Source organism: Panthera leo, chromosome B1, assembly GCF_018350215.1.
Source record: "Panthera leo isolate Ple1 chromosome B1, P.leo_Ple1_pat1.1, whole genome shotgun sequence".
Taxonomy (NCBI): Eukaryota; Metazoa; Chordata; class Mammalia; order Carnivora; family Felidae; genus Panthera; species Panthera leo.
Genome location: NC_056682.1, coordinates 142640263 through 142667689, shown reverse-complemented (window position 1 = coordinate 142667689; position 27427 = coordinate 142640263). Strand labels below are relative to the sequence as shown.

Sequence of the window (27427 nt, the reverse complement as noted above, 5' to 3'; positions counted from 1 at the left end):
TCCTGGGTTCCAGCCCCGCATCAGGCTCTGTGCTCGCAGCTAGCTCAGAGCCTGGAGCCTGTCTTCAGATTCTGTGTCTGCCCCTCCCCTGCTCATGATGTCTCTCTCTCTCTCAAAAATAAATAAAACATGAAAAAAAAGTTTAAATGAAGACACGCCAAAACAAGTTACAGACATTTTTTTTTTAATTGTGGTATATTTTAAAGAGCCTTTCATGGCACGCATGCGCTGGTATGACTGCGTGCAGAGAAGCTCGTCTGGAGATTCTGCCAGAGGCCATATGTGAGTCTCTGGATGTACATGAAGCCAGAACCAAATGGCCCTTCTGCTCCTCTGCCACCCCTGATGTTGGCTTTGTGCCTCCAAATGCTCAGGAATGGGAGAGGAAGTAGCTTCAAAAGGGGGGGGGGGGGGGGGGCGGGACACAGGGGCTGGGAATTAAGCCTGTACTAGAGGTAGTGAGGTCTTAAGAGAAGTCTCCTTGAGAACCAGGTTCGTGTTGGATTCCAGCTTGGATGCTTCACCTTCTTCACGCCTCATTGCCTATCTATCAGCTGAAGAATGTTGAAAGAGGCTATAAGGAGAACAAAGATAAAAACAGAGTTCTAAGGAAGAAAGATGCATGGACTCGGGAGGCAGGAATGCATTACTAAATGCACCCTAAAGATGTTTCCTCCCTCCCTCCCTCCCTCCCCTCCTTCCTGACTTGGAATCAAAATGCTTTAACAGGCAGTTGGCAAAGAGCATCATTCATCCCAAATAAGTAGTTTTTCCCTGTGTTTGCTGTTTATTGCAATCTTGGAATTTCATGCCTCATCCACATTTCCGTGTAGCTGGTCTTCGTGCATAAACATCCAAAAGGATGCAGCTTGTTACATAAAGGTGTTCCACTGCAAAAGCCTAACATGTGTTGTTGATTCATTACAGAGAGCCCCGCACAGCTTAAAGTCGATCAAATTAACTAGGCGGTACAAATTAAAAATAGTTTCAAAATGTTATTAATAATTATTGCTGTAATAAAATCACATTATTTTTAGATTTCTGGGTAATGTATTTCTGAGTTATTGCCATTGCACATGCTCACCACACTTGCTACTAGAAAGGAGAAAGAACATTCTCTTGGTCTATCCACACCCTCTCCTGCACATACTGCCTGCTGACTCACAGGCAGAGGAAACCATCATGACTGCATATTGTTTAGCTCCCTAACCTTCAGCTGTGTGAACTGCTTCTTGGGCACCACAGTTGCTGGCCATTAACCTGCCTGGATGAATGAGCTCATTAACGAACCGCCCCAGAGGCCTTCTCTATTGGCTATTCTCCCAGACCCTAGTTGTCCTTCCCCACCCTACAGCCTGTCACCGCCATGGTCAACAAGCCTTCCCAGCCTGGCCAAGCAAGTCCTCACACCCTCTCATTGTGCACCCTTCTCCCTCCTGGAGGAGAACTCAGGGTGGTTGGGAGGAGTCATCCCAAGCATCCAGCTGAACCGGCACTTTTCACAAAGGCCACCCTTTCTCCAGGACATCACCAACTCAGCAATGCCTCCCCTACCCCCACTCCCCGGGTTTCTAGGGAAGGAGGGTGGACCTCGTCAGCAATTCTGACTGCGTGCTTTACCAAGGGGTTGCTTCCAATCTGGTCAGTGCATGTTTGGTAGGAAACCCCGAATTCCTTCATTGTTCCCCCTTACTGGGAAGCTGGACAGCCCAGGGAGGGGGTGGAGAGCCCTCTGGGATCTAATTGAGAGGGCTCTGGTGTGTGTGTGGGGGGGGGGGGGGCGGGGAGATGGGTGCCTCAGGGTATTCCTTTTCCTTTAGGGCAGAAATTCCCTTTTCCATTTGCCTGTGCTGTGGTGAGCATCCGCCTTGAAATCTCTAGGGCAGGCTTCGTGGGACTTGCTTTCAAGGTTTTACAGATTTAATTACTAGGATTCCACCTTTTGGGCCTTGGTTTCTCCTAGGAAAGTTGAAGACATTTGGATTAAATAAAAGCTAAGTTCAGATTTCCTTTCATGGACCCCAAGAGCGTGGTGCACTCCCCTTTCTCACACTTCCAATCTCAGTCTGTCTGCCACATCTCTCTCCTGTTTTTTCCTTCTTGCTGCCTCTCCAGCCAAATGTTCCCCTGTCACCAGTGACCTCTTTGTCTTTTTTCCTTTTTGCCACTCTTGGACCCAATTGTAACCTTGGCACTCTTTCCACCAGCATCAGACAGGAGCCCCTCATGATGAAAAGTGGGGACAACACTGAAGACCTCAACTTTTTCTGAATCGCAATCTCCACCAGTCTTTCAGGGGTCAAGAGCATCCCAGGGAACTTCCATTTGCTGAGGTTCCCAGAATACCTTTTATTTTTTTTTTTAATTTTTTTTTAATGTTTATTTATTTTTGAGGCAGAGAGAGACAGAGCAGGAACAGGGGAGGGTCAGAGAGAGAGGGAGACACAGAATCTGAAGCAGGCTCCAGGCTCTGAGCTGTCAGCACAGAGCCCGACGCAGGGCTCAAACTCACAGACCATGAGATCATCACCTGAGCTAAAGTCGGAAGCTCAACCGACTGAGCCACCCAGGCGCCCCCCAGAATACCTTTTAAAGAAATTGATAAATGCCAATAAAGTCACAAGAGTGAAATATTCTAGATGTTTCCATTAAACAAATTAATCCCTAACACTCACAAAACAATATAGTTGGACAGTTTCTGAAGGATATCACGTAAAGTCTAGATACAGGTCACTGAATTTAGGGCTCCAGTCACAACCTTTATCTGCTTCCCTTCAAAGAAACTTCTGGTCGAATTCTTCTTCTTCTTTTCAAGCTTTCAACCAGCTTCTGATGAATTTGAACAGCAAAGGGAAAGGGTTTTTGATTCCCCCCCACCCCCAAGCTGTCAGCCCCCACCAAGGCAGTCTGGGTCCTCTTCCTCCCTGCTCCCCGATAACAACATGGAGAGGAAACTAATGATCACACAGTGATTCCTGTCTTTAGGTGTTCACTAATGACCAGATGGTAGCTGTTACTGTCATTCTTTTAAAAAGCATGACTGGTTTTGCAATGTCACACCCAAGGGTATTTTTAAATTAACTTAATTGTTGGCATCATTTGAAAGAAGAACAGAAGAATGTTGGCAACCATTGGAACTGGGTGATGGGCCCGTGCGCTGGTCTCTCTACTTGTGTGTAGATTTGAATTTTCTGTAATAAAATAGAACAAAAACAAGTAAATATTCTTGATTCTATATTTGCTCTAAATACTAGCATTTAGAATAAAATAGTCTGAATTTCCCTTTGTAAGTCGAGAACATGACATTTTACCTCTTCCTATTTTCTGTTTTTTGTTTTTTTTTTTAATTATCTTGCTTTGTGGTCGTGTGTGTGTGTGTTTTTCTTTCCAATATAATCTGAGGTTTAAGACCTACTTTATTACTAAATTATGATTTTTACATTAGAAATATTGTTTTAAATCATTTGACTCTTGAAAAACATTTATTAAAACTTATAAAGACACAAACTTCCAGTTATCAAATGCCATGGAAATGGAAACGTATAGCATGATCACTCCAGGTGATAATACTGTGTTGTGGGAGCACCTGGGTGGGTCAGTCGGTTAAGCATCTAACTCTTGGTTTGGGCTCAGGTCACGATCTTGTGGTCATGAGACGGAGCCCTGCATAGGACTCTGTGCTGACATCAGGAAGCCTGTTTCAGATTCTCCCTCTCCCCACTGCTTGAGTGCACGCTCTCTCTCTCTCTTAAAGAAATAAATAAATAAATAAATAAATAAAAATAATACTGTGTTGCATATTTGAGAGTTGCTAAGAGAGAAGATCTTAAAAGTCCTTATTACAAGAAAAAAATTTGTAACTATGTATGGTGATGGATGTTAACCAGACTTACTGTGACCATTTTGCAATATATACAATATTGAATCATTATGTTGTACACTTGAAACTCATGTTACATGTCAATTATACCTTTAAACAAACAAACAAAAAGCCTTACTAAATGCCTCACTGAGGATGCAGCAAGTAGGGTGAGAAGAAAAAATCAACTTGTCAGTAAGTGTGGAGTAGAGCTATCTGGTAAGTACCAAGAAAAGCTCCGAAGAAGCAGCAGCCTGTCTGTGGAACGGGCAATAAGAAAAGTTCTCAGAAAGGCTGGCTTTTCAACTGGAACTTGAGGGGTAAAAGGAATTTCACCAGAGTGAGTAAGGGGGAAGAAGCGGAAGTGGAGTTATTCTGAGAAGGAATTGTGTGAATTCAGGTACAAGGGTAAGGGGCCAGCATATTCCAAGTATGCCCAACGCCTCTGTGTGCATCTGCAGTGTGCGTACTTGTGTGCAGGGGGCAGCAAGTGCAATGGAGAGGACCAGCCAAGATGAAGTTAGGGGAGCAAAGGCGAAATTAGGAGGAACCTCATAAACCATGCTAAGTTCAAGCTTTATTAAGTCTAAGATGTGGCTCAGGACTCTGCATTTTAACAAGTACTGTAGGTAATTTTGATGCAGGTGGTCCAAGGATCCCAGAGGACACGTGACATGTACTTTGGAGGCAAATAGACCTGACTTCTGGTTTTGCTCTGCCTTGTACTGGCTGGCTTATCTGTGGCAGGTTACATATATCTAAATCTCAATTTTCTCACCTATAAAATGGGAATAATAAAGACACTTGCTTTCTAAGGTTATTGTAAGGATTAAGTGAGCTACTTAGCACAGTGCTTGGAACATTGGAAGGGCTCAAAATATATTCGTTGCCATTGTTATTTTGCTTAAAAATCTAACTCTGGCAGCTCTGTGGTAGGCAAACAGAATTTGGAGAAAGTGACAGAAGACCTGTATTCATAAAATGTCAGGCATGGTATTAGATGCGAAGTACTAAAGACACCTAAGGCTTGAAACTAACCCTCACACTCAACATGGGCTGCTAAGAGTTATTGGGGCCATAAGTATGGTTGTGCAGGTTGCGCACTGCACCACAACACTGCATCTAAAAAGGTACCATTCACATTTTAGACATCATAGATTTGCATACTTACTGTGATAATTTTTTGGAGATGACAGCCAAGTGTCTTATATTAATAAAATGAATATACTACAACCAGTTTTCAACAGATGAAAATAAAGTATCTTGAGGAAGGAAATGGCAGATTGTTATATTAATGGCTCCAATGAATCATGTGTTCTCGTATCCACACCTTTGTGTAGTCCACTGCCATACTGACTCTGAGCGCGGCTTTAGCCTTCGGGACATCAGCAAATATGACACAAGCAGAACTTGCAGAATTCCCATCAGAGCCAGAATCTCTGTGATTTTCTAGGACTTTCCTTCATCATCCAAAGATGGTGGCTGCAGATCCAAAGCAGTTATAGGCTTCTCGTCTTCATTCAAAGCAGGAGGAAACGAAGAGATGGAGACAATGCCAACCAAAGTTTCTTTTATTAGAAAAGGAAAAAAAAAATTTCAGCCACATTTGAACAGACTTTCATCTATATCTTTGACCACATCTGTGTGATGGCCCTTCTTAGCTGTGAGGGAGTCGAGAAAGTGGAACATTTAGTTTTGCCAGCCTCCGCAGTAAAATAGGACAAGTGAATAGGACTTGGGAAAGGTTGTTGGGTCGGCTAAGTAGCAATAACTGTCATAGGACTTTTGAAAAATTTTTTATCTTCTTTATAATTTTTTTTTTCTTTAGAGAGAGAGAGAGAGAGCACATGCAGGGCAGGGGCAGAGGGAGAAGGAGAGAGAGAATCTCAAGCAGTCTCCATGCCCAGCGCTGAGCCCAACATGGGACTTGATCTCACAACCCTGAGATCATGACCTGGACCCAAATCAAAAGTCAGATGTTTAACCAGCAGAGCCATTTAAGCCCATCTTGTCATAAGACTTTTAACCATGGATCCCATATGCAGCCATTCTCCTATGAGTACAACAAGGTCATACAACATAAAGACATAAGACATTAACCGTTTTTCATGTATGATCCATAAAAACTTTTTAAAGCTGGTTAATGGTCTTTGAGGCCGGGCTCAATTCATTTCTTTTTTTTAAATTTTATTTTAATCTTTATTTATTTTTGAGAGAGAGAGACAGAGTGCGAGCAGGGGAGGAACAGAGAGAGGGAGACACAGAATCTGAAGCAGGCTCCAGGCTCTGAGCTGTCAGCACAGGGCCCAATGCAGGGCTCAAACTCTTGAACCATGAGATCATGACCTAAGCTGAAGTCAGACACTTAACTGACTGAGCCACCCAGGCGCCCTAGGCTCAATTCATTTCTATTGAACATTTGTAATAATGCCTCTACAAAGAAATCAGAAAGCTTCTTTTAAATCAAAAATGCTCCTGGTTAGGGGTGGGGTGGGGGTGGAAAAGCCTAAATTATCTATCACCAACTCCCAAGTCAGTGACTGTCAAAGCTTATGGACTGAGATTCATTAGTAAGAATTTTATTTTACATCATAATCCAGGATACACATACACACATATGTATTTCATAAAAACAATACCCATCCTTATTTTATGGTATAGTCTAATATTTCTATTATATTTAAGCTCTTCTTTTAAAAAATTGGTTATGACCCACTAAATTAATTTTACCACCCACTAATTGGTTATGACCTGTAATTTGAAAAACACCATCATAAGCTGAGGCCAGGAACATTTTTCTAGCCAAAGGGAAGAGCAGATGCTCTCAACACCTAAGAAGGCCAGCAAGGCTACAGCCTATTGGATGGGAAATGAGGTGGGAAACATCAGCAGGGGTCTGTCATGAAATCTGCAGGCTGCAGCAGGAAGTTCAGGATTTATTTTTATTCTAATGGGAGCTCCCAGTGGTTTCAAGCAGGGGAGTGACATGATATGATCTATTTTCTAAAATAGTTTCTCCTGACCTCATGCTCGGTCCAAAGGATGATTCCAGAATGACCTAATTTTCTCTAAATTTAAAACAAGCTTGGAATGACTTTAAGACCCTCCTTAGAGGATACTCTTACTCTCCCCCACATTCAGTCAGTTAAACTCATTTCCTGGTTCCTTTCCTTACACATGGGCTCGGACCCTCTGCGGAGCTCCTCTGGAGACCAGTCCTGCAGAAATACTGAAGTTTTAAAATTCTCCACCTACCAAGTTCAGTACCTTTATCATCCTTTGTCACTAAATATCCACATATTTGCTGGCCACACCATCCTGCTGACCGGAGTCATGTACACCCAGTGATTTTTTTTTCCTGATTTGCAATGTTGACATTTGGAAGGACATCTTTTAAGTTCTGGCAACGGGCTCCCTGCAGCTTGAAAGCACGTATTCTCTCCCAGTGGGGGTCCCTGTGTCTGCTGGGCTATCTGCACCGCTTGCTGTGGGGAACTGCCACGAATGATTAGAATCCTTGGGTTACGCAGACTGAAAAGGAAGCTGGGAGGGGGGCTGTGCATAACAGGAGGCGAGCAGATTTCCCAGGGCCTGGGCCTCCTTCTTGGACCTTCCCCAGGAGATGAGTTCCAGCTGCTTTTCTTTTCTTAATCTTCCTCCTCTCCCCAGCCCCCTTTCCGGCTGGGCCCCCAATCCCTCCCTCTTCTGGCCAACCCCCAAGGCATGCTAGATTTCGGGTGGAAAACATCACTGTCAAAAGGGAGGAGTCCAGGGACTGGGAAGCTGAAAGGAGCAGGGGTGGGGGCATGGAGGGGAGGCGGAACCTCTCCACTGGGAGATGTATTCCATGGATCTGTCCACTCCTGTCTGGGTGAAGACAAAGAGGTACAGCAAACAGTCCAAAGTGTTTACCTTCCGCCAGTCAGCCCCCTCCCCTCCGCTCCCTCTGCCTCCAGCTTCCCACCCCACACTCAAGACTTGCCCCAAGCTTGTGGAGAGCATCCGACCAGGTTTCTTTTATTTACTTGTGGTTTCCAAAATGGACACTTTCAGAGGCCTGAGGGTAAAGATGCTTTTAGGGAAGGGATGGAGGAGGCGGAGGAGGAGCAAAAGAAGTTACTTTGAAAAATGGAGAGCTAGTGAATTAGGAAATTGTAGTGGTTAGGGCGGAGGCTCCAGATTCACATCAAACATGGTTGACAACCCGTCTCTGCCACTTATTCACGGTGTGAATTAGACTTGGCTGTTTTAACCTCTCTAAGCCTCTGTTTCCTCACCTGTAAAATAGGCATATTTGTACCCGCTTTCAAGGCTGAGAACTAAGTGGGATTTTTTTTTAAGTTTATTTATTTATTCTGAGAGAGACAGAGAGAGAGAGAGAGAGAGAGAGCAGGAAAGAGTCAGAGAGACAGGGAGAGAGAGAGAGAGAGAGAGAGAGAGAGAGAGAGAGAGAATCTGAAGCAGGCTCCATGCTGTCCCCGCAGACCCCGATGCAGGGCTTGAACTCATGAACTGTGAGATCATGACCTGAGCCAAAACCAAGAGTAGGATGCTTAACCGACTGATCCACCCAGGCATCCCAATGGGATTCTTAATGTAATTATTATCTGCTCCGGGAAGTGCTCGATTAATGGAGTTTTATTATAATTAATATTACTCATGTAAAAGAACACTAAAATGGGAGCTGGCAGTTTCTTTTGAAAAAACAACAACAACAAAATAGGAGTGTAAGCTGCTGAGGAGCTTCAGAAACAGAGCTATAAGTTTAACACTATATATATTTTTTAACAAATCAGATTTGGTCATTTCCCATCGGCTCTTATATCCCTTATCAATCACAGTCTTTACAAGTGTGTGAAGTATGAAAGATGAGTAGATATGTTAATCCCCATTTCACAGATGAAGAAATTAAGGTCCAGGAGGTGATAAGAAGATAATGAATGTAAAAGCACTCAGTATACCACAGCATAGCACACAAAAACAAGACTGTTTCTGGATTTTTGTTGTAACACAAACTGATAAGCAAAGGGACAGTGCCCAAAAGTCATTGTCCCATGTCTTTCTTCAGAAGAAGGAAAACTCAAAAGAAGGCTAGCATGTAGAGAAAGACAGTCCCAAGTTCAGGCAGAAGGAGAAAGGTATGAGTTTGCTGACTGCTGTAGTTGAATCCACAAGCCTGGGAGGGCTGGCGGAGGGAGGGGACAGGCTGGACAGGCTGAGGACAGTTCAGTGCTCCCAGAAGTTAATGTCTGAAGATTGCAGCTGGAGTGATAGTAGGTGTAGAATGGGAGCTCAACACTAATAATCTAAAAAACAAAGCAAATTAAATAATAGAAACATCTCCCCAATGACAATGCTTCTGAAGGGAAGTCAAGCTCAGAAACAGAGATAGCAAGGGCAATGACACACTATTAAGGATGCATTTTATAAACCAAAACCAACGGGGTTTTGCTGCTTCCTTTCAAGCACTGGGAATGATGGTTTGGATTTCACACATGCTTCTGGATCCCAATCAGTGTCTTCACTAAGAAGAACCAAGAGAAGCAAAATGAGTGTGGGTTACTGGCTGAAAATAAACATAAATCAGAAACCAGACTTGCACAAAATTATGCAAGCTGTACATCTGGTCCTATAGTCCCTTTGGAAGGTCTCTAAACACCACTTTTTTTTTCTTTCTTTCTTTCTTTCTTTCTTCTTTTTTCTTTTTAAATCTCAATCTGCTCTCCTCCTAGTGTACCCTTCTTTGTCTTTGCTGTATAAAATTAAAACCAATATTTCCTTTAGGGTAACTGGCTACTCCAATGTGTCATAAGAACCTTCAACTCGGCATATCCAAAAGTGGAAAAGGGAACGCATGGGTTTCCCCAAAAAACACATTCTTCCCCGTGTATTCCACATCTCAGGAGTGGCGCTCCCATCCACCCAGTCACCCAGACTGGAAATCTGGGCGTCCTCTGTGGGTGCTCTTTTCCTTCATGCTAACTGAGCTCTATCAAACCTTCTCTGATCCCTACACTTCCCTCCATCTCCTCTTGCCCCCTTCATTCACACCCTCATGCTCACTCACCCGGATGGCTAAGATAGCAGGACAGGCGTCAGACCTCAGCTTCTAAGCCCCAGACTGCCTGCACTTTGCTCCAGTCCAGACCTCAGCAAACTGCACCACACATGCAGGATTCCCACCTTACCCCGGAGCAACAGAGCTACTCTGCCAGGCAGCTCCTGGCCTCCTAACGGCCCCCACAGGCCCACGCTGAAGACCAAGAGATGGGAAGGCTTTAAGACCCACCAAGGAAAAGGAACTGAGCAGATGGGAAAAGGTCATATCAGCGACGGAATAGATGACCAGGCCAAGTGCCTCTATTCTGCCGCCTCTTAGCAATTATAGCCATTTTTAAGGGTAAAGTTCTGTGACTTTAATACATTCACACACTTGTGCAAATACCACCACCAACTATCTCCAGAACTCTTCAATCTTCCCAAACTGAAACTCTGTGCCCATTAAACACTATGCTCCCTTCTCCCAGGCCCCAGCAACAACCATTCTATTCTCAGTCTCTATGAGGCTCGCTCTTCTGGGTGGCTCATATTAGTGGCATCATACAATATTTCTCCTTTTGTGTGTGGCTTATTTCACTTAGAATAATGCCTTCAAGATTCACGCATGTTGTAGCATGTATCAGCATTTCATTCCTTCTGAAGGTTGAATAATATTCCATCGTATGTATACGCCACATTTTGTTTATCCATTCATCCATCAGTGGATACTTGGGTGGTTTCCACTCTTTGGCTATTGTGAACATGCTGCTATGAACATTAGACATGGTTCAAGTCCATGCTTTCAATTCTTCTGGCTATATAACTCAGAAGTGTAATTGCTGAGTCATATGGTATAGCTGTCGTTCAATTTCTTATCTCTCTAATAAGACTGTGAACTCTTAAGAGAAAGACGGAGCCTTGACACAAATATTTGTTAAATAACTGATCATTAACCCCAGCCAAAAAGATTTTGTAAGAGACAAAGTTAAGAAGATAAAGGATTGGAGGGGTTGGGGGCCTTCAAAAGGGTCAGATCCTGGCTAAATTTACAAAGCTTTGATTAAGATCTTAAACAGGTGAGAGGGCGGGAGGAGAGTTCCCGGGGAAGCTTTATCACTAGCAGTTAAGCTCACAGGCCCTGGGCCCAGACCACCTGGATCCAGAGTTTCTGTTACTTCCTAGCTAGGAGAGCTTTGGCACATTACTTAAACTTTCTCTGTAAAATGGGGATAGTAAAGGTTAGTTCATAGAATTGTCATGAAGTTAAAACACACAACACACTTAGAATAGTGCCTAGCACATAGTACACTCTTAGTACTGCCTTCCAGGGGGTAGGGCAAAGTCTTGTGAACCATTCTTATGGGGAGCGGGGGGAGCTACTAACTCCCAGGACAGCACTTTACATGGGCCTGTTACCAGGCAGAACTTGCCTGGGAGACGCTGATAAGCCCCAGCTCCCCACCCACCATCCACACCTATCCTAACACTCAGGGGCCCGTATTGGGACCCCGTGCCCTTATGGCAGAGATAGCTACTTGCTATTCTTGTATTCATTCTTCCTCTCCTTTTTGGTAATCCAAATGTGGTTTTTAATCTGGGCACATGATCACCTGGAATCAAGACTACATCTCCCAGCCTCTTCTGAAGCCTGGTGTCACCATGGTTATGTTCTGGTTGATGAAATATTAGTTAAAGAGTTCTTGGGGCTCCTGGGTGGCTCAGTTCATTGACCGTCTGACTTCAGCTCAGGTCATGATCTCATGGTTTGTGGGTTTGAGCCCTGTGTCAGGCTCTGTACTGACAGCTCAGAGCCTGGAGCCTGCTTCGGATTCAGTGTCTCCCTCTCTGTCTGCTCCTCCCCCACTCATGCTCTGTCTCTCTTCAAAAATAAATAAACATAAAAAAAAAAAAGTAAAAAAAAAAAAAAAAAAGACTTCTTTGCCAGGGCGCCTCGGTGGCTCTGTTGGTTAAGTGTCTGACCTCAGCTTGGGACATTATCTCATGGTTAGTGGGTTTCAACTCCGCATCAGGGTCTGTGCTGACAGCTCAGGGCCTGGAGCCTGCTTCAGATTCTGCTTCTCCTTCTCTCTCTACCCCTCCCCTTCTTGCACTCTATCTCTCTCTCTCTCAAAAATAAACATAAAAAAAAAAAAATAAAAACAAAAGAGTTCTTTGCCATCTTCAAGAAACTTATAAGGAAGTGGTTTGAGCTTTTTGCTTCCTTCCTGTCCCTCCAATTAGGTGGCTGGGCTTCCAGCTGCCATCTTGGAAACTGGAGGACCACACCCCTTGGAATGGAGCACAGAGCTGAAAGGAACCTATACCATGGAGCTATTCTTGCCCTGCACTATCTTCATCTGGAGCTGTTTTATGTGAGGAAGAAATGAACTTTATCTTGCTTAAACTACTATTAGTTCAGATTTTCTGTCACATTTTCTATTAACTGAGTCAACACTCATGCCCTCTGTTTAGTAGAACCCCACTTCTGACAGTGTACCCGTGGGCCTTCCTGTGCTCAGACCCAGATTTGAAAGACCAGCGTCCTGAAACTGTAGTCCCACCCCTTCCTCTACCACCCAGAGGGAGAGGAGAACATACACAGTTTCTAAAAATACTTCTTAGCCTTCTATATCATTCAGCATCTTCTTTTAGACAAAGATTGGTAACCATGGGACCAACAGCTTCATCAGTCTGTCTAGTTAGCAGAAAAAAAATAAAACACTGTTTTCCAGATGCCATGTCTATTAGAAAAGAAACCAACTATCAAAACCCAATTATTCTAGCTCTGTTGATTGAACAGTGATATTATAAGATGTTATTCATAAAACTGAAAAAATATTAATAAAGGAGTATAATTCTTTTAGCTTCATTCTATACTTCATTTTCCCCCTTGGAAAAAAAATGTAATTTGCTTGAGGAACAATTGTTATAGCCAGCCCTGTAACCATTTGTTTGTGCATTTATTCATAATTCATCTCAAATATACTCATTCCCCATTCTTTCATTCAAAAATACTTGTTAGTATTTCAAAGGAAAAAGTTAAAAAAAAACATGAAAAACTTAAGTAGAACTCCTTTGCCAATCCAGCTAAGAATTTGAGGAACAGAAATGCAGAAACCTCAGCCCCTGACAGTCCAAGGAATGTACAGGTTAGTTGAGAAGAGAAAAATCATACCCAGGAAGGAACTGGAACTTATGGTCCAGGCTGGGCTGAGACTTTCCTGCTAAGGGCTGTCCAAATACAGGGCACATTTTACATACATGAATAGGAAGCCTAAGTGAACAAAGTGGCTGCCTGTGGGGGAGAAAAAAGGAGAGCCAATGGGTTGGGCCAGAGGAACGGGCCTTCACAAACTCACCTCCAAAGTGCCCATCTTGCCAAAAATTCTTGGCCATTTTAATGTCTCCTGCTTCCAGTGTCTCCTGGATGCCCACTCCACCTCCTCCAGTTAGAGGTTAAGCCCTAGGTGCTTTGCTTTCAAAAGGATAAAATTAGGGGAGGGTTGGCTAAATAGTATCTTTTTTTTTTTTTTTTTTTTTAGAGACAGAGACAGAGCATGAGCAGGGGAGGGGCAGAGAGAGAAGGAGACACAGAATACGAAGCAGGCTCCAGGCTCTGAGCTGTCAGCACAGAGCCCAATGCAGGGCTCAAACTCATGAACCATGAGATCATGACCTGAGCCAAAGTCAGATGCTTAACTAATGAGCCACCCAGGCACCCTGGCTAAATAACTTGTAAAATCCCCCACGGCTGAATGATCTAAAATTCACAAGAATGACTATCATTTATTTGAGCATTTATTAATATGTCAGGTATTTTATATTCATTGTCTCATTTGATTCTTAAAACTGTAAGAGATACATACTTTTATTACATTCACTTTACAGATAATGAAATAGAGACATGGAGAATTCAATGTCATAATCACAAGGTCACTCAAGACTATCAGACTGTAAAGCCCATGTTTGTAATGCCTGTGTATTAACGACAAGTAACACTTCCTTTTTTTGTTTTGTTTTGTTTTGTTTTGTTTTTGAGAGACAGAGAGACAGAGAGAGAGAGTCAGAGAGAGCATGAGCAGGGGAGAAGCAGAGAGAGAGAGAGAGAGAGAGAGAGAGGGAGAGAGACAGAATCCCAAGCTGACAGCATGGAGCCCGATATGGGGCTCAAACTCACAAACTGTGAGATCATGACTTGAGCCAAAACCAAAAGTCAGATGCTTAACCAATTGAGCCACCAAGGCGCTCCAATAGGCACCACTTTCTAATTAGCTTCTTCCACCTCTCTGTCTCAGGGAATTGGGAGCCCCTACACCACACCCATTCTCCTTGTTGTATAACCATTTATATAAATGTCTTTCCAAAATATGAGTTCCTTGGGAGCGGGAATGTGTCATGATCATTTTTGTACCATGTCTTCCTAGAACACAGGATGTGGCACACAGTGGGTGCCTAAATATTTAGTTAAATAACTATATCAGTCACCAAAAATTTAACAATCACAAGCACACCACATAGTCATTAAGTGTGCATGAAAAAAAAAGTGTGCATGAAGATTTTGCACCTTTCTCCTGCTCTGCCATGTTACTGTTAAAGTATGTGTCTCTGAATAGAACATATTCTTCACATTTACTGAGCACTTTCTAAAAGCCAAGTGCTATGCCAGGTAATTTAAAGCATCCAAAGATAATTAAGAGACAGTTGCTATCCTTCTGGAGCCTATAGTTTACAGGACAAGATGGACACATAAACAAATGGGTTGGCTACAACACTGATTGCAATAGGGGTTAGAGCAGAGATGTGAATATAACGTTTCATTGCATTTGATGCCATTGATTGGATGATGCATCATTAAGAAGTACTAAAAAAAAAAAAGTTGCTGCTATTTAACCTATGCACAGTATTGCTTTGAAGATGCATCCTTATTTCAGAGATGTTATAATGCTTTTAAAGTGTGCCTCTTCGATGAAATAGTACTGATGCAAGTAACAACATGGATGAATCTTGAAAACACTATTCTATGTGGCAGAAGTCAGTCACAAAAGACCACATATAGTGTGATTTTACTTATATGCAATGTCCTGACCACGTAAATCTATAGAGATAGAAAGTAGATCAGTGGTTGCTTAGCGCTGGAGAAGATTGGGAGCAGGGAGCAGATTGATGGCTAGAGAGTATGGAATTGGGTTATGGGATGATGAAAATATTCTAGAACTGATTGTGGACTGGTTGTACAACTCTGTGATTATGCTAAAAGGCATTGAATTGCAACATTTTAAATGGATGCATTTGAGTTGGTACCTGAATTATATCTCAGTACAGCTGTATCAATGTGGCTATGTCTCAAAATAGCAGGTTGCCGGACATCTGGGTGGCTTGGTCGGCTAAGCATCTGACTTCAGGTCAGGTCATGAGCTCACAGTTTGTGGATTTGAGCCCCACATTGGGCTCCGTGCTGATAGCTAAGAGCCTGGAGCTTGCTTCCGATTCTGTGTCTCCCTCTTTCTCTTTGCTCATCCCCCACTTGTGCTCTCTCTCTCAAAAGTAAGTAAACATTAAAAAAAAATTTTTTAAATAGCAGCTTGGGAGGGCAGGGTCTGGTGTGGTGGGGGGGAGAGTAAATCAGATGCAGTGAGATCTGGGGAAGCTTTCTGGAATGGACATTGACACTTAGAATATGGGTGGAAATTGCACCATGCAGAAATCGAAAACAGCCTGGGGGGGCGGGGGGGAGGTGATCCAGGCAGAAGTAACAGCTTAAGCAAAGTCCAGGAGGCCAGGGTACTGGATAAAGTACAAGTAGAAGCAAAAAGAAAGTAGTGCTGATTGGAGGAAAGGCTCGAAGGCAAGCTAGCCCACATGGAGGAGGGCACTGAATGCCAGACTAAGGGCTGGTCTTTTCAAGATGTAAAAAGAAGGCTTGAAATTTTCTCCAACTGCTAATCTTTAAAATTCAGCAACTCTCTACACACACACACAAAAATGTATTATTAAGGCGTTTCTTCCAGCCACAGGGCAACATTATTGACCTGACAGGCAGTAAAATCCCCTTTGGAACTCAGAGCCAGATGACAAAAAGGTTAGAAAGGCAAAGGGCATTGATACCGGAAGCACCGTGTTTAAACAGATGCTGGGAAGAACCAGGGTTTCTGGCAGGGAGCCATGAAATTCCAAAGGTCACGCATGATAGCAGAGCCAGGAAGCTGAAAGCAAAGACTCATCACCATGCTAGGAATCACCCAGGAGGAATTAGAATCGCACTTCTCTTCCAAAGGGATTGAAAATTGAGAACAAAATAAAATGAGGAGGAGGAAGTAGGCAGAGTTAGGGAAAGAACGCCTCTGGTGTCCCAGGCCAAGGGGAGCCAACTAATTGAAGAATGAGCTCCTGGGCTCAGATACTGTCTTTGCCTGAGTTTGCCTGCCCTGAGTGGAATGAGCTTGGGGCCACAGAGGATACCAAGGTACTATGGAGACACAGACCAGGGTTGGAAAGGCATGTTCACTGGCGATTCCCCTGGGCAGCCCATGTGTGCCCTCCTCCTGAACCTGATCTTGGGAAGGGGACTCCACCAGCCCTGCTAATTGAGTCCATCTCAGAAGAGGGAGGTGGAGGCAATGGTTAGGTGGAGGACTGCACAGCAGCCAGGGCCACCCAACTTGGTGTCCCAGGTCTTCCGGCAACAGGCATCTGCACTAACAAGCAGAGAAGAAAACGACAAGGCCCACCTGGGCGTGTCTGCCCTTTAGCTTATCTTTCCACTTCTGGTAGAGCGTTGTATGTTTCAAGTGAATCTTGATTCAATTTAAAGAATATAAACAGCACGGTCCACTTTTACCTTTCTCAAAAAATGCTAACGCAGTTCCCAAGGTGTGAGGAGGACCATGAACTCAGAAAAGCTGCTGTAGCGAACTACCAGCAGGCTCAGGCTTTCTTCCTCAGAGGAAACAGCCTTTAATTTAAGAATAATAGTGTTCAGGCTACTCCATGCAGAGCGCCGTAGCAGGCAAAAAAAAATGTAAGCTATTGACAATGTGTGCGAAATGGAAGTGTTTATTTACCTGCAGTGTAAACCCGCCCACCACTACAAAGGATGGGAGGCCACTGATTGCATTTTGTGTCTGTTAGTACTCAGTGCGCTTGGAGATTAAGTGCTGACAGACGTCACGCAGTCTGGGTTTTTCCAAACAAAATCCGAAAGCCTCTCTTCTTGGTCTGTACCTATGTACCCAATTAAGAACAGTGACAGGAAGAACTACTTGGCCAATTCTGTGGATCTGATAAGGCTCTCGCTTTCTTCCTTCAGGTCAAGAGAGGCCTGTACCCTGCCCCCCCTTCTGGATCCATGATCAGCTCTACTCTTCTCAGCCCAGAGGCTGTGACACCTTGCCTCTGGTTCCAGCCACAGCCGTAAAGGTGGGGCAGAGCAGAAGAATCTTAGTCTTCTGGAAGGGCTACAAGGTTTTTATTGTAATGCGACTGGAAGTGGGCCTTCCGGTCAAAATGATAGGCAGAGCTGAATGTAGGCTTGGAGAACATCTCACAATCTGCGTGGGCTGAGCCCCAGACAAAAAGGCTAAGGACCTACTCCCTCTGAGATTCTGATTCTATCAGTCTGGGACCAGTGCTGAAATCTGCATGTTTAAAACGCATCCCAGACCACACTTTCAGAAACACTGAAATAGAAACTATGACATCTTCACAATGCCTGAAACTCACCTTTACCCTTTGCAGAAGGCATTCCCCCTGTATAAGCTGCCCAAACCTACCACGGACCCACTGCTCAACCTGACATCACATGGACTTTGACTGCATCCTTAACACACAATCTGAAGCATCTCATAGACACAAAAGACATACCCACCATGCTCTTTCCAGGGTGTAGTACCCTCCACCTCCCTGTAGTGTCAGACCCTCTGTCTTTCCATTTATCAAAATCCTACCTGGGGCACCTGGGTGACTCAGTCAGTTGAGTGTTAGACTTTGGCTCAGGTCATGATCTCACTGGTTATGAGTTTGAGCCCCACATTGGGCTCACTGCTGTCAGCCTGTGAGCACTGAGCCCCCTTGGGATTCTCTGCACCCTCTCTCTGCCCTTCCCCTGCTTGTGCTTTCCCACCCACCCCTCTCCCCCCAAAATCCTACCTATCCTTCAGGGCTCAAAGTCTACCTCTTCCATGAAGCCTTCCTTTATCTTTTCACACTACACTAATCCTCTTTCCTTTAAACTTACAGAACTCCCATTTGCCCTCTATACTGAATTCACATGATGTTTGCCTTGTTGGGTTATTTGTTTGTTTGTGGTGGTCATTTGTGCACACTCTCCCTACTAGACTGAGATCCTAGATGGCAGAATGTCATCCATTCTACCTACTTTTTGGACATATGTGGCACAAAGGAGAATAACCCCCCTAGAAATTGGAGAGAAGATACATCAGGTTGCCTCTTCAGTGAATACTTGTTGGTTTTGCCTACATGGAACCCATCCCCCTTCTTCTGGTAACAACATCATTGTGATACACTCACTCTCCATCCATGCACAAAAACCAGATCTCAGGAGTAGCCATGTAACCAAGGTCTAGACAATCCATGAATTCTCTCCCCCTAAACACCATGGTTCAGCAATGGGCATGTAACCCAAGCCAGGCCAGTTCAATTTAATTGCAGGAGTTTTTTAGTGAACTATTGAGAAAAAGAGAAGCTTTTTTCCAACTGGACTTGAAACTATAAGCATGTGAACCTGGAGCCATTAGAGGCCCACCACGTGGCAAGAGCCTACTTAAAGATGAAGCCAACATCCAGCAGAGCACATCCAAAGGACCGGGTTGATGACATTGTCTGATCCCTTGGATGCAGCTGTGCCAGAAACTTTGAAATTACATAAACCAAGAGGTTTTGAGTTGGGTTTTCATTTGCTTGTAATTAAAAGAACACTGCCTCATGAGTCCTCTGAAATTTCCATCTGTATAACCTACACGCTCAAAGCTATCTCCCTGTTAAAGCGTGATGGAAGAATTTGATTATACTCCAAACTTCAATAAAGAAGAAAACGGATATTTCTAGAGAGTTGGAACCACAATATCACGGTAATTTCATAAGTAGAAACATAATGAATTATACAGTGGCCTGAATTCTGGCCTATTGTGTGAACAGAAGAAAGATGGAGCATGGAACCCCCAAAGTCAGCAATTAGCAATGTCCATTTGGGCTCAGATAAGGAGAAAAAGTACCCTGGCTTAAGGACTCAGGTGCCTCTGGCAGGTCTATACCTGCTAACCACAGGCTCTTGTACAGAGTCCAATGTTCACAAGCAACTTTGTGATGATAACTTCCCCTTAAAATGGTGTCCGGGTAGAAAATATGTTATCCTATTAATATCAAAGCTGCCTGGTGGTTTGAGATCTCATTGTAAACAAATAATGTGGCTTTCTGGTTTATAACCAGGTTCCATAAGCTTGAGTAATTTGAGCTTTCCTTTTTTTTTTTTAAACTTTTATTTATTTTTGAGAGAGAGAGAGTGAGAGCACACACAAGCGAGGGAGGGGCAGAGAGAGTGAGACAGAGGATCAGAAGCTGACTCCACACTGGCAGAGAGCCTGATGAGGGGCTCGAACTTATGAACCCAACTGCAAGATCATGATCTGAGCTGAAGATGGATGCTTAACCGACTGAGCCACCCAGGCGGCCCTTGAGCTTTCCTTTTGTGGTATAAAGACAAAATTAAATGTTGGGCCTGGGAAACTGATGGTCAGATCCCAGATGATGTTGAGTTTATCCTGTGAGTCACCTTTGTGCACAGGTGTTCTAGCACCTGTGATTTATTTTAAAACGTGTGTTTGTTAGGTGAAGCCCAAACCCTGGAACTAATCAAGAAAGCACAGTGAAGGGGCAGCAGCTACATTCCATCAGAAAGTACCCTGCTCCAGAGTCAGTCTTTGATTTACTACACCTCAACCAATAACCAGTAGGTTTCCAATTAGTATACTCAGTGTCCAAAATAGGGCTTTATTGAGAAAATACTGATGATTAATACGCATGACTAATGTTAGAAATTGGCCTTCAGTGGTGAAATTAAAGGCATTTGAGGTAGGTAGAGTTGCTAGAAAATACTGCAGAGGTCCTCTCACATTTACAAGGTGTAAAAATATGCTGAGGCATGAATCTTTAGTGATGGTGCCTGAGGCTTGTTCGTTAACAAGTTCCATGATGAATTATTGATTTATGAGGATGTCTTTCTTTTTTTTTTTTTTTTTAAGAGAGAGAGAGTGCACCCAGAAGGGCAGAAAGAGAGAGAATCTCAAGCTGAGTGTGGAGCCCGACTCACAACTTGATCCCATGACCCTGGGATCATGACCTGAGCTTCAAAATCAAGAGTCAGATGCTCAACTGACTGAGCCGCCCAGGTGCCACAGGGATTTCTGATTGTCTGATACCCATTAGAAGTGATAGCAGCCTACCTTGAAAGAACCTTTCATGTGGAGTCTGAGGGAAGCATCTAAAAGGGCTTAGATCTAAGACTTGGGCTCCCTGAGCAGTTGTATGAACTGTGTTGTGTCTGCTAGCTAATGAATATTTATCTAATAATGTCTGTATATGTGACAGGATTTGGTCTAAAACTTGCTTTCATTATAACCTGGTAGTGAGGTGTGAGGAAGTGGCCAATCATTACTTTCCCCAAAACTTCTTTGGGGGTTACCTTTATCTATGACAAAAATCGAGAGATTGGGGCACCGGGGTGGCTTAGTCAGTTAAGCGCCAGACTTCAGCTCAGGTCATGATCGCATGGTTCATGGGTTCGAACCCCACGTTGAGCTCTGTGCTGACAGCGCAGAGCCTGGAGCCTCCTGCTTCCGTTTCTGGGTCTCCCACTCTCTCTGTCCCTTCCCCGTTCACTCTCTGTCTCTGTCTCTCTCTCAAAAATAAACATTAAAAAAAATAAAAAAAAAAAAAAAAGGAATCAAGAGGTTGGCTTGACCAAAGTGGCTTATTTCAGATCTCACCACGAGACCATAATTCCCACTCCATACCATGACCACAATACCTCAGGCGTTTCCCAGTCAAAGTTACTGGCTGGGACATGAAAAGGCCCTTAAAAATATTGCTTCATGAATTTGGTGAGTTAATAAATGAATAAACTGGTTAAGTGGATGAATGGGTGCAACTGGAAAGTAGTAATCATTGTAGTTACTGAGAGTCTACTATCCAACTTCTTTCATAAAGCTCTCCTTTCCTAATCTGCTTCCCCCCATGACAAACTAGTGGAAAAGTCCCCTGTGGGTTAGATCATTTTAAACCTTCTGGGACATAAACTCTTCAAAGGAAGAAATCACATATTTCTGTTTTCTATTTAAAAAACCCAATATGCCAAACAGAATGTATTTCATGAGAATTGATTGATAGTGTGAGCCTAATAAAGACAGTAATAAAAATAGCTAATAATATTAAGCATCTACTCAATGCTAGACACTATTCAAGTGCTTTATAAGTGCTAGGTCATTGAATCCACACAATATCCCCAAATATAAAGCATTATTATTTCCATTTGACCAGTGAAAATTCCAAGAAATTACATTTCTTGCCCAGAGCTCATCAATTCCGGGGCCTATGTAACCCCAAGCCCATGTCCTGGTCATTGTGGTTGTGGAACCTCTGGCCATAGACATTCACCAGAACAGCAGGTCTGGACTCTAGATCAGCTATTCTACTCTGCCTTAAGGAGGTAGTCCCTTCCCAGATTCTTCAAGGCTTTAAAAGTACATTCCTACTTCTCTCCCTTCATTGGAGAACTCCAATTTTCTCATGAAGATCAGAGTTCATAGATTCTGCCAGAACGTCAGTCTGCATGATCTTTAAATATTGGCAATGTTGGGATCCCTCAGGACCCCAAGGTTCAGGAAGAAGGATTATTGTCCACATTGAGAAGAGCCAGCTTTACCTCAGACACTGATGGCTTTTTGTTTTCCTGGATTGCTGGGAACTGATTTTGAAAGCAAACAATGCCATGCTTTCTGAAGGGCGTTACATAGGAAACAGATGTTCAGATTCAGCTTGGGTTCATGTTCTTTTGTGGTGGATAATTTCTTGGCTCCCCTCTCTGCCTGAGGCACTGCCACCCAGCTGATGTTTGGTGGGGATTCTGTCCCAACAAAGCAACCCAAGACACAGCCTTCTGAGCAGGGCATTGTGACAAGACAACCTCTGGCTTCAGGAGCCAGCAGTCAGAGGCTCTCAGGAGAAGCCAGCATGACTATCAGACGGGAAAGGAGTGTCAATGGCTGCCAGTCTTCCCTGGCTGAGAGCCCCAAGCCTCATGCCAGGGCTTTTAGCATGATGGATGGCAGCAGGCTGGCAGGCACGCTGCACAGCGGTGACCTGAAAGAATACGAGGCACAGCTCAGACTCTAGAGAAACATAGGAAGAAAGAAGTTGGATGGGCAAGAAACTTCCAGTGTTTCAGAACTAGGATGAGAAACTGTCCATACTTGATTGGAAACTGAGGAAGATAACCTTCATTTCCTTCTATCTGGCAACTGACCCAGGGAGCCCTCCTGTTTCCAACAGCTACTTTTAGCTGCATTTTGCTGAGCAAACATAACTCTCCCAACAAACCATGAGGTCAACCTTTTAAATCTCTTTTAGAATTGTGTGGGGAAGTGAATAATGTCAGAGGTTAGGAGGGTCAAGGCAAAGGGGACTATGTTTCATCAGGGTTTGTTTCTTCTTTTCTTAAGGTGGTTGATTTCCTATGTTGAATTTAAACAAACTACCAATAGACTTTTGAACTGTGTATGTAAACTTTCTAGCTATATTCATTAATAGTCCATCTTAGAGACCAGAAGAAGCTCTAACACTGCCCCAAAATTTCCACCTCCCTTTCACTTGAACCTTCAGAACCAATCCTAAGTCTCAATCCATAAAAATCATATAAGATTTAAGAAATGATAAAATCGAACTCATTTAATGTTCACAAAACCCTATGATCCTAATTTTACAGAGGAAGAAACTGAGGCACAGAAAATTAAAGAATTTGCCCAAACTTATGTGGCTGATGAGTAAAGGAGCATAGATTCACATCTTAGCAGCCAGGCTCCAGAGCCCAAACTCTGAATATTACACTCCACATCTTGCTATGTCTTATTTATATCTTTAAAGAATTTCTCAATTTCATCCAAGTTGTCATAAATGCTGTTAGTCTATAGTGATATCCTCTCTTTTGTTTCTGATGCAGGTAACTTGTGTTCTCTTCCCCTTTTTCTTGTTCTGTCCACCTAAATGTTTATCAATTGTACTGACCCTTCAAATGAATCTTTTGTTTTAGTCTTCTCTTACCTTTATTCCCTACCTTCCACTTAACTTTGAACTTGTATTGATCATCTTTTTGAGCTTCTTAAGGTGAAATGCTTAGATGTTGATTTTAGAATTTTCTTTGTGTCTAATATAAGTATTTAGAGGTGTAAATTTCCCTCTAATCACTGCTTTAACTGAATCTCACAAATTCTGATATTTTATATTTTCATTATCATACAGCTTGAGACAATTTCTAACTTCTCTGATAATTTCTTCTCTGACCCATGGGTTACTTAGAAGTGTGTTGTTTAATTTCCAAATATTTGGAGATTTCATAGAGTTTTCTCATTTAATTGCATTATAAAAAGTATTCATTTTAAATTTATTAAGACATTTTATACCCTACCATGTGGTCTCTCTTGGTGAATATTCTGCATGTACTTGAAAAGAATATGTAATCTGCCACTGTTGATACAGTATTTTATCTGTGCCAGTTGGGTCATACTGATGGTGTTTTCAAACCGATATCCTTACTGATTGTTCATCCACTTAACAATTATTGAGAGAGGAGTATTAAAATCTCTAATGATAATTGTGGATTTGTCTATTTTTCTTTTTAATTCTATCACTTTTTACTTTATGTATGTTCTCTTACTAAGTGCATACACATTTATAATTGTTATGTCTTCATAACGAATTGACCCTTTTATCATTATGAAATGTCTCTCTACATTGGTAATAGTCTTTGTCCTGAAGTCCATTTTAATGTTGCTTTATTTTGATTAATATTTGCATGGTATATTTTATTTCATTCTTTTATTTTGAAACTCTGTCTTTACATTTAGAGTGTGTTTCTTTTAAACTACTTACATGGATCTTGTCTTCTTCCAATCTAACGATATCTGCTTTTAGCTGATGTGTTTATATTTAATGCAAGTATGCATATTGTTGGATTTTTAAAAAATTTTTTTAATAAAGAATTTTAAAATTCTTTAATGTTTATTCATTTTTGAGAGAGAGAAAGAGCAGGGCAGGGGCAGAGAAAGAGGGAGACACAGAATCTGAACCAGGCTCCAGGCACTGAGCTGTCAGCACAGAGCCCCATATGGGGCTCAAACTCATGAACCATGAGATCATGACCTGAGCCAAAGTCAGACACTTAACCAATTGAGCCACCCAGATGCCCCATATTGTTGGATTTTTTTACATCAATCATCTTGTTGTTCATTTTCTATTTGTCTCATCTCTTCTTTGTTCATTTTTTCATGTTTGCTGCTTTCTTTCAAATTATTTTTTAATATTTAATTTAATCTCCTTTATTGTTTATACATCTTTATTTTATTTTTATAGTGATTGCTCTGGGGTTAACAGTATGCATCTTTACCTTATGACAGTTTATCCTCAAATGAAATTGTACTGTTACATAATGTTAGACCTACAACAGTCCATTTCCATTCTCCCATCTTCCTTGGTCAGACCTTTCACTTACACATATGTTATTGATCCCAAATATATTGATATTAGTTTTGTTTTAATTACACAATTGTCTCTGAAGAAAATTTTAATAATGAGAAAACTTTTACTCACATATTTACTGTTGTCAATGACCTTTATTTTTCTGTATAGAACTGGTATTTTTTCCTTATAAACTAAGAAACTTCCTTTTCCATACCTTGTATTTTAGGCAATATTTACCTTCTAATAATTAGCTATTGTTTATTTTAATATTAGCTATTGTAATGCAGGCAACAATTACTTGCTAGTATTAGCTTTTTAGATATTATCTAAAAATATCTTTATTTAGTCTGCCTTTTTAAAGGCTGTGTTTATTGCATATGGAGTTCTAAAATAACATTTTCTTTCTTTCTATATTACATTATTTCTCATGTGTAAGTCCATAGACATCTTTGTTCCCCTGAGTGTGATGTGTCTTTCTTTCTCTGGTTGTTTTTAATATATTCACTTTATTATTGGTTTTCAGCACTTTGATTAAGCTATGTCTTGATGTAGTTCTTTGTGTTTATGTTTTTTGGTGTTGAGCTTGTCACATCACTTGGTAAATATATGTATTTTAAAAAATCAAATCTGGAATTTCAGTCATTATTTCTTCAAATAACTTTTCTGCACTCTCTCCTTTTGGGACTAAAATCACATGTGTTAGACTGCTTGATATTATCCCACAGGTCAGTGGGGTTCTCTTCATTTGTTTCTCCCTCCAGCCCCCACTCTTTTTCCTTCTGAGCTTTAGTTTTGACTTTTTTTCTCCCCATACATCTTCAAGTTCACTGATCTTTTCTTCTGCGGTGTGCAGTCTTCTGTTAAGCCCATCTAATGAGATATGCATTTCTAATTTTTGGATCTAGAAGTTACACTTGGCTCTTTTATTATAATTTTCCATGTTTCTCACTGTGTTGAGGGTTGAGGTTTTTTTGTTTTGTTTTGTTTTGTTTTTTATTCTTAAACATATTTACAAAAGCATCATTAAAGTCCTGTCTGCTGATTTCTTCATGTCTGTCACTGCTGGATCTGTTTCTATTTACCCCTGGCTAAAAATCATATTTTCATGTTTTCTCATACTTCTAGTAATCTATCTATTGGATTCTGAACATAGTGGGTGTCTCGTTGTTAAGTGTCTAGATTTATGTTTTTCTCCTTTAAAAAAAATGTTGAGCTTTATACTCACAGGAAGTTAATTTAGTTGGAGATCAGTTTGGTCTTTTTGTGTTTATTTGTTTGTCTGTTTTGGTTTTGGTTTTAATTAAAAAAATTTTTTTAAGTAATCTCTACACCCACCGTGGGGCTCGAACTTACAACCCTAAGATCAAGAGTTGCCTGCTCTACTGACTGAACCAGCCAGGCACCCCCAGCTTGGTCTTTTTGAAGCTAATTCTCAACCTTTTCTTGTGTGAGTCTAAAGTACCCATTATTTTAGGATGACTTTTGCCTTATTTCTAAAGCATGGCCTTTCTGGAATCTACAGAATATCTGGCTGGTTGGAACTAGAATATTCCTCAACCCTCTGCAAACTTCAGTGATTGTTCAGTTTGCAGGTCCCTGGTAGTTTTTCTTTTTCTGGTAATGTTGTTATGTGCCCAGCCTACAGAGTCTTGCCTTATACATGTACAGCCCACTGTTCAGACCAAGACTCATGGGGACCCTATAAATACTTACACAGTCCTTTTTCTGCATACTTTTTTTTTCCTCAGGTAACTTGGCCCACAAATTCCAGTTGTGTCAACCTCCCCAACTCTGATCTATGCCTGCCCCTTGTTTCAGTGAGGCTGAAGGTTCATTAAATTTGTTTTCCTTCTCTCAGGAATCAAAGTTCTGCATTGCTGTTGCCCAATGTCTGCACAGACTTACTTCATACGTTTTGCCCAGTTTTCTACTTATTTATTGCAGGAAGTCTAATCAACTATCAGTTATGCTATCATGACCACAGCAGATGTCAGACCTGAGTTTTATTAAAATAACATTTACTGAGCCCTTACTCTCTATTAGATATCATGTTAAAAGCTTTTTCAGCATTGTTTTGTTTAAACTTCATATAAACTTCAACAAGTAGGGAAATTTTTTTCTTACTGTATACACAAAACTGAGGCTGAGGAAAGTTATAAAACTTTCCCCAGTCATGCAGGACCAGACTTATGTGACTGACTCTCAATCTTGCCTTTAAAAGTTTTCCCAGACCACCTGGGTGGCTCAGTCAGTTAAACATCGACTTTGGCTCAGATCATGATCTTGTGGTCTGTGAGTTTGAGCCCTGCATCAGGCTTTGTACTGACAGCTCAGAGCCTGGAGCCTGCTTTGGATTCTAGGTCTCCCTCTCTCTCTGCCCCTCCCCTGCTTGCACTCTCTCTCTCTCTCTCAAAAATAAACATTAAAAAAAAATTTTTAAACGGTTCTCTCCTCTAATACTGAACTATTATTTTGCTGATTATAAAAGTAATGTATGCTTATTAAATGCTTAAAAATATGAAGTATAAAAGAAAAAATCAATCTAGAGTTCCCACACTTCTAAAAAATTTTATTTTTTATTTTTAGAGATTTTATTTTTAGGGGCACCTGGCTGGCTCAGTAGAAAGAACATGTGACTCTTGATCTTGGGGTCATGAGTTTGAGCCCCATGTGGGGTGTAGAGGTTACTAAAATAAATAAAACTTAAGGGGTGCCTAGGTAGCTCAGTAAGTTAGGTGTCAAGCTCTTGATTTCAGCTCAGGTCATGATCTCACAGTTCATGGG

The 27427-nt window shown here is 42.0% G+C and overlaps 1 long non-coding RNA gene across 2 annotated transcripts; it reads right to left on the bottom strand.

Annotated features, from left to right (window-relative positions):
* Positions 1-447: 447 nt before the first annotated feature.
* Positions 448-22019, bottom strand: LOC122217103. 2 transcript variants are annotated; one of them, XR_006201291.1, is made up of 3 exons: positions 21834-22019; positions 5031-5427; positions 448-574 (listed from the first exon to the last, which is right to left on the bottom strand). It is a non-coding gene; the product is annotated as an uncharacterized LOC122217103 (long non-coding RNA). The 2 variants fall into 2 exon arrangements; XR_006201290.1 differs by lacking the exon at positions 448-574 and adding an exon at positions 2670-3191.
* Positions 22020-27427: the final 5408 nt, after the last annotated feature.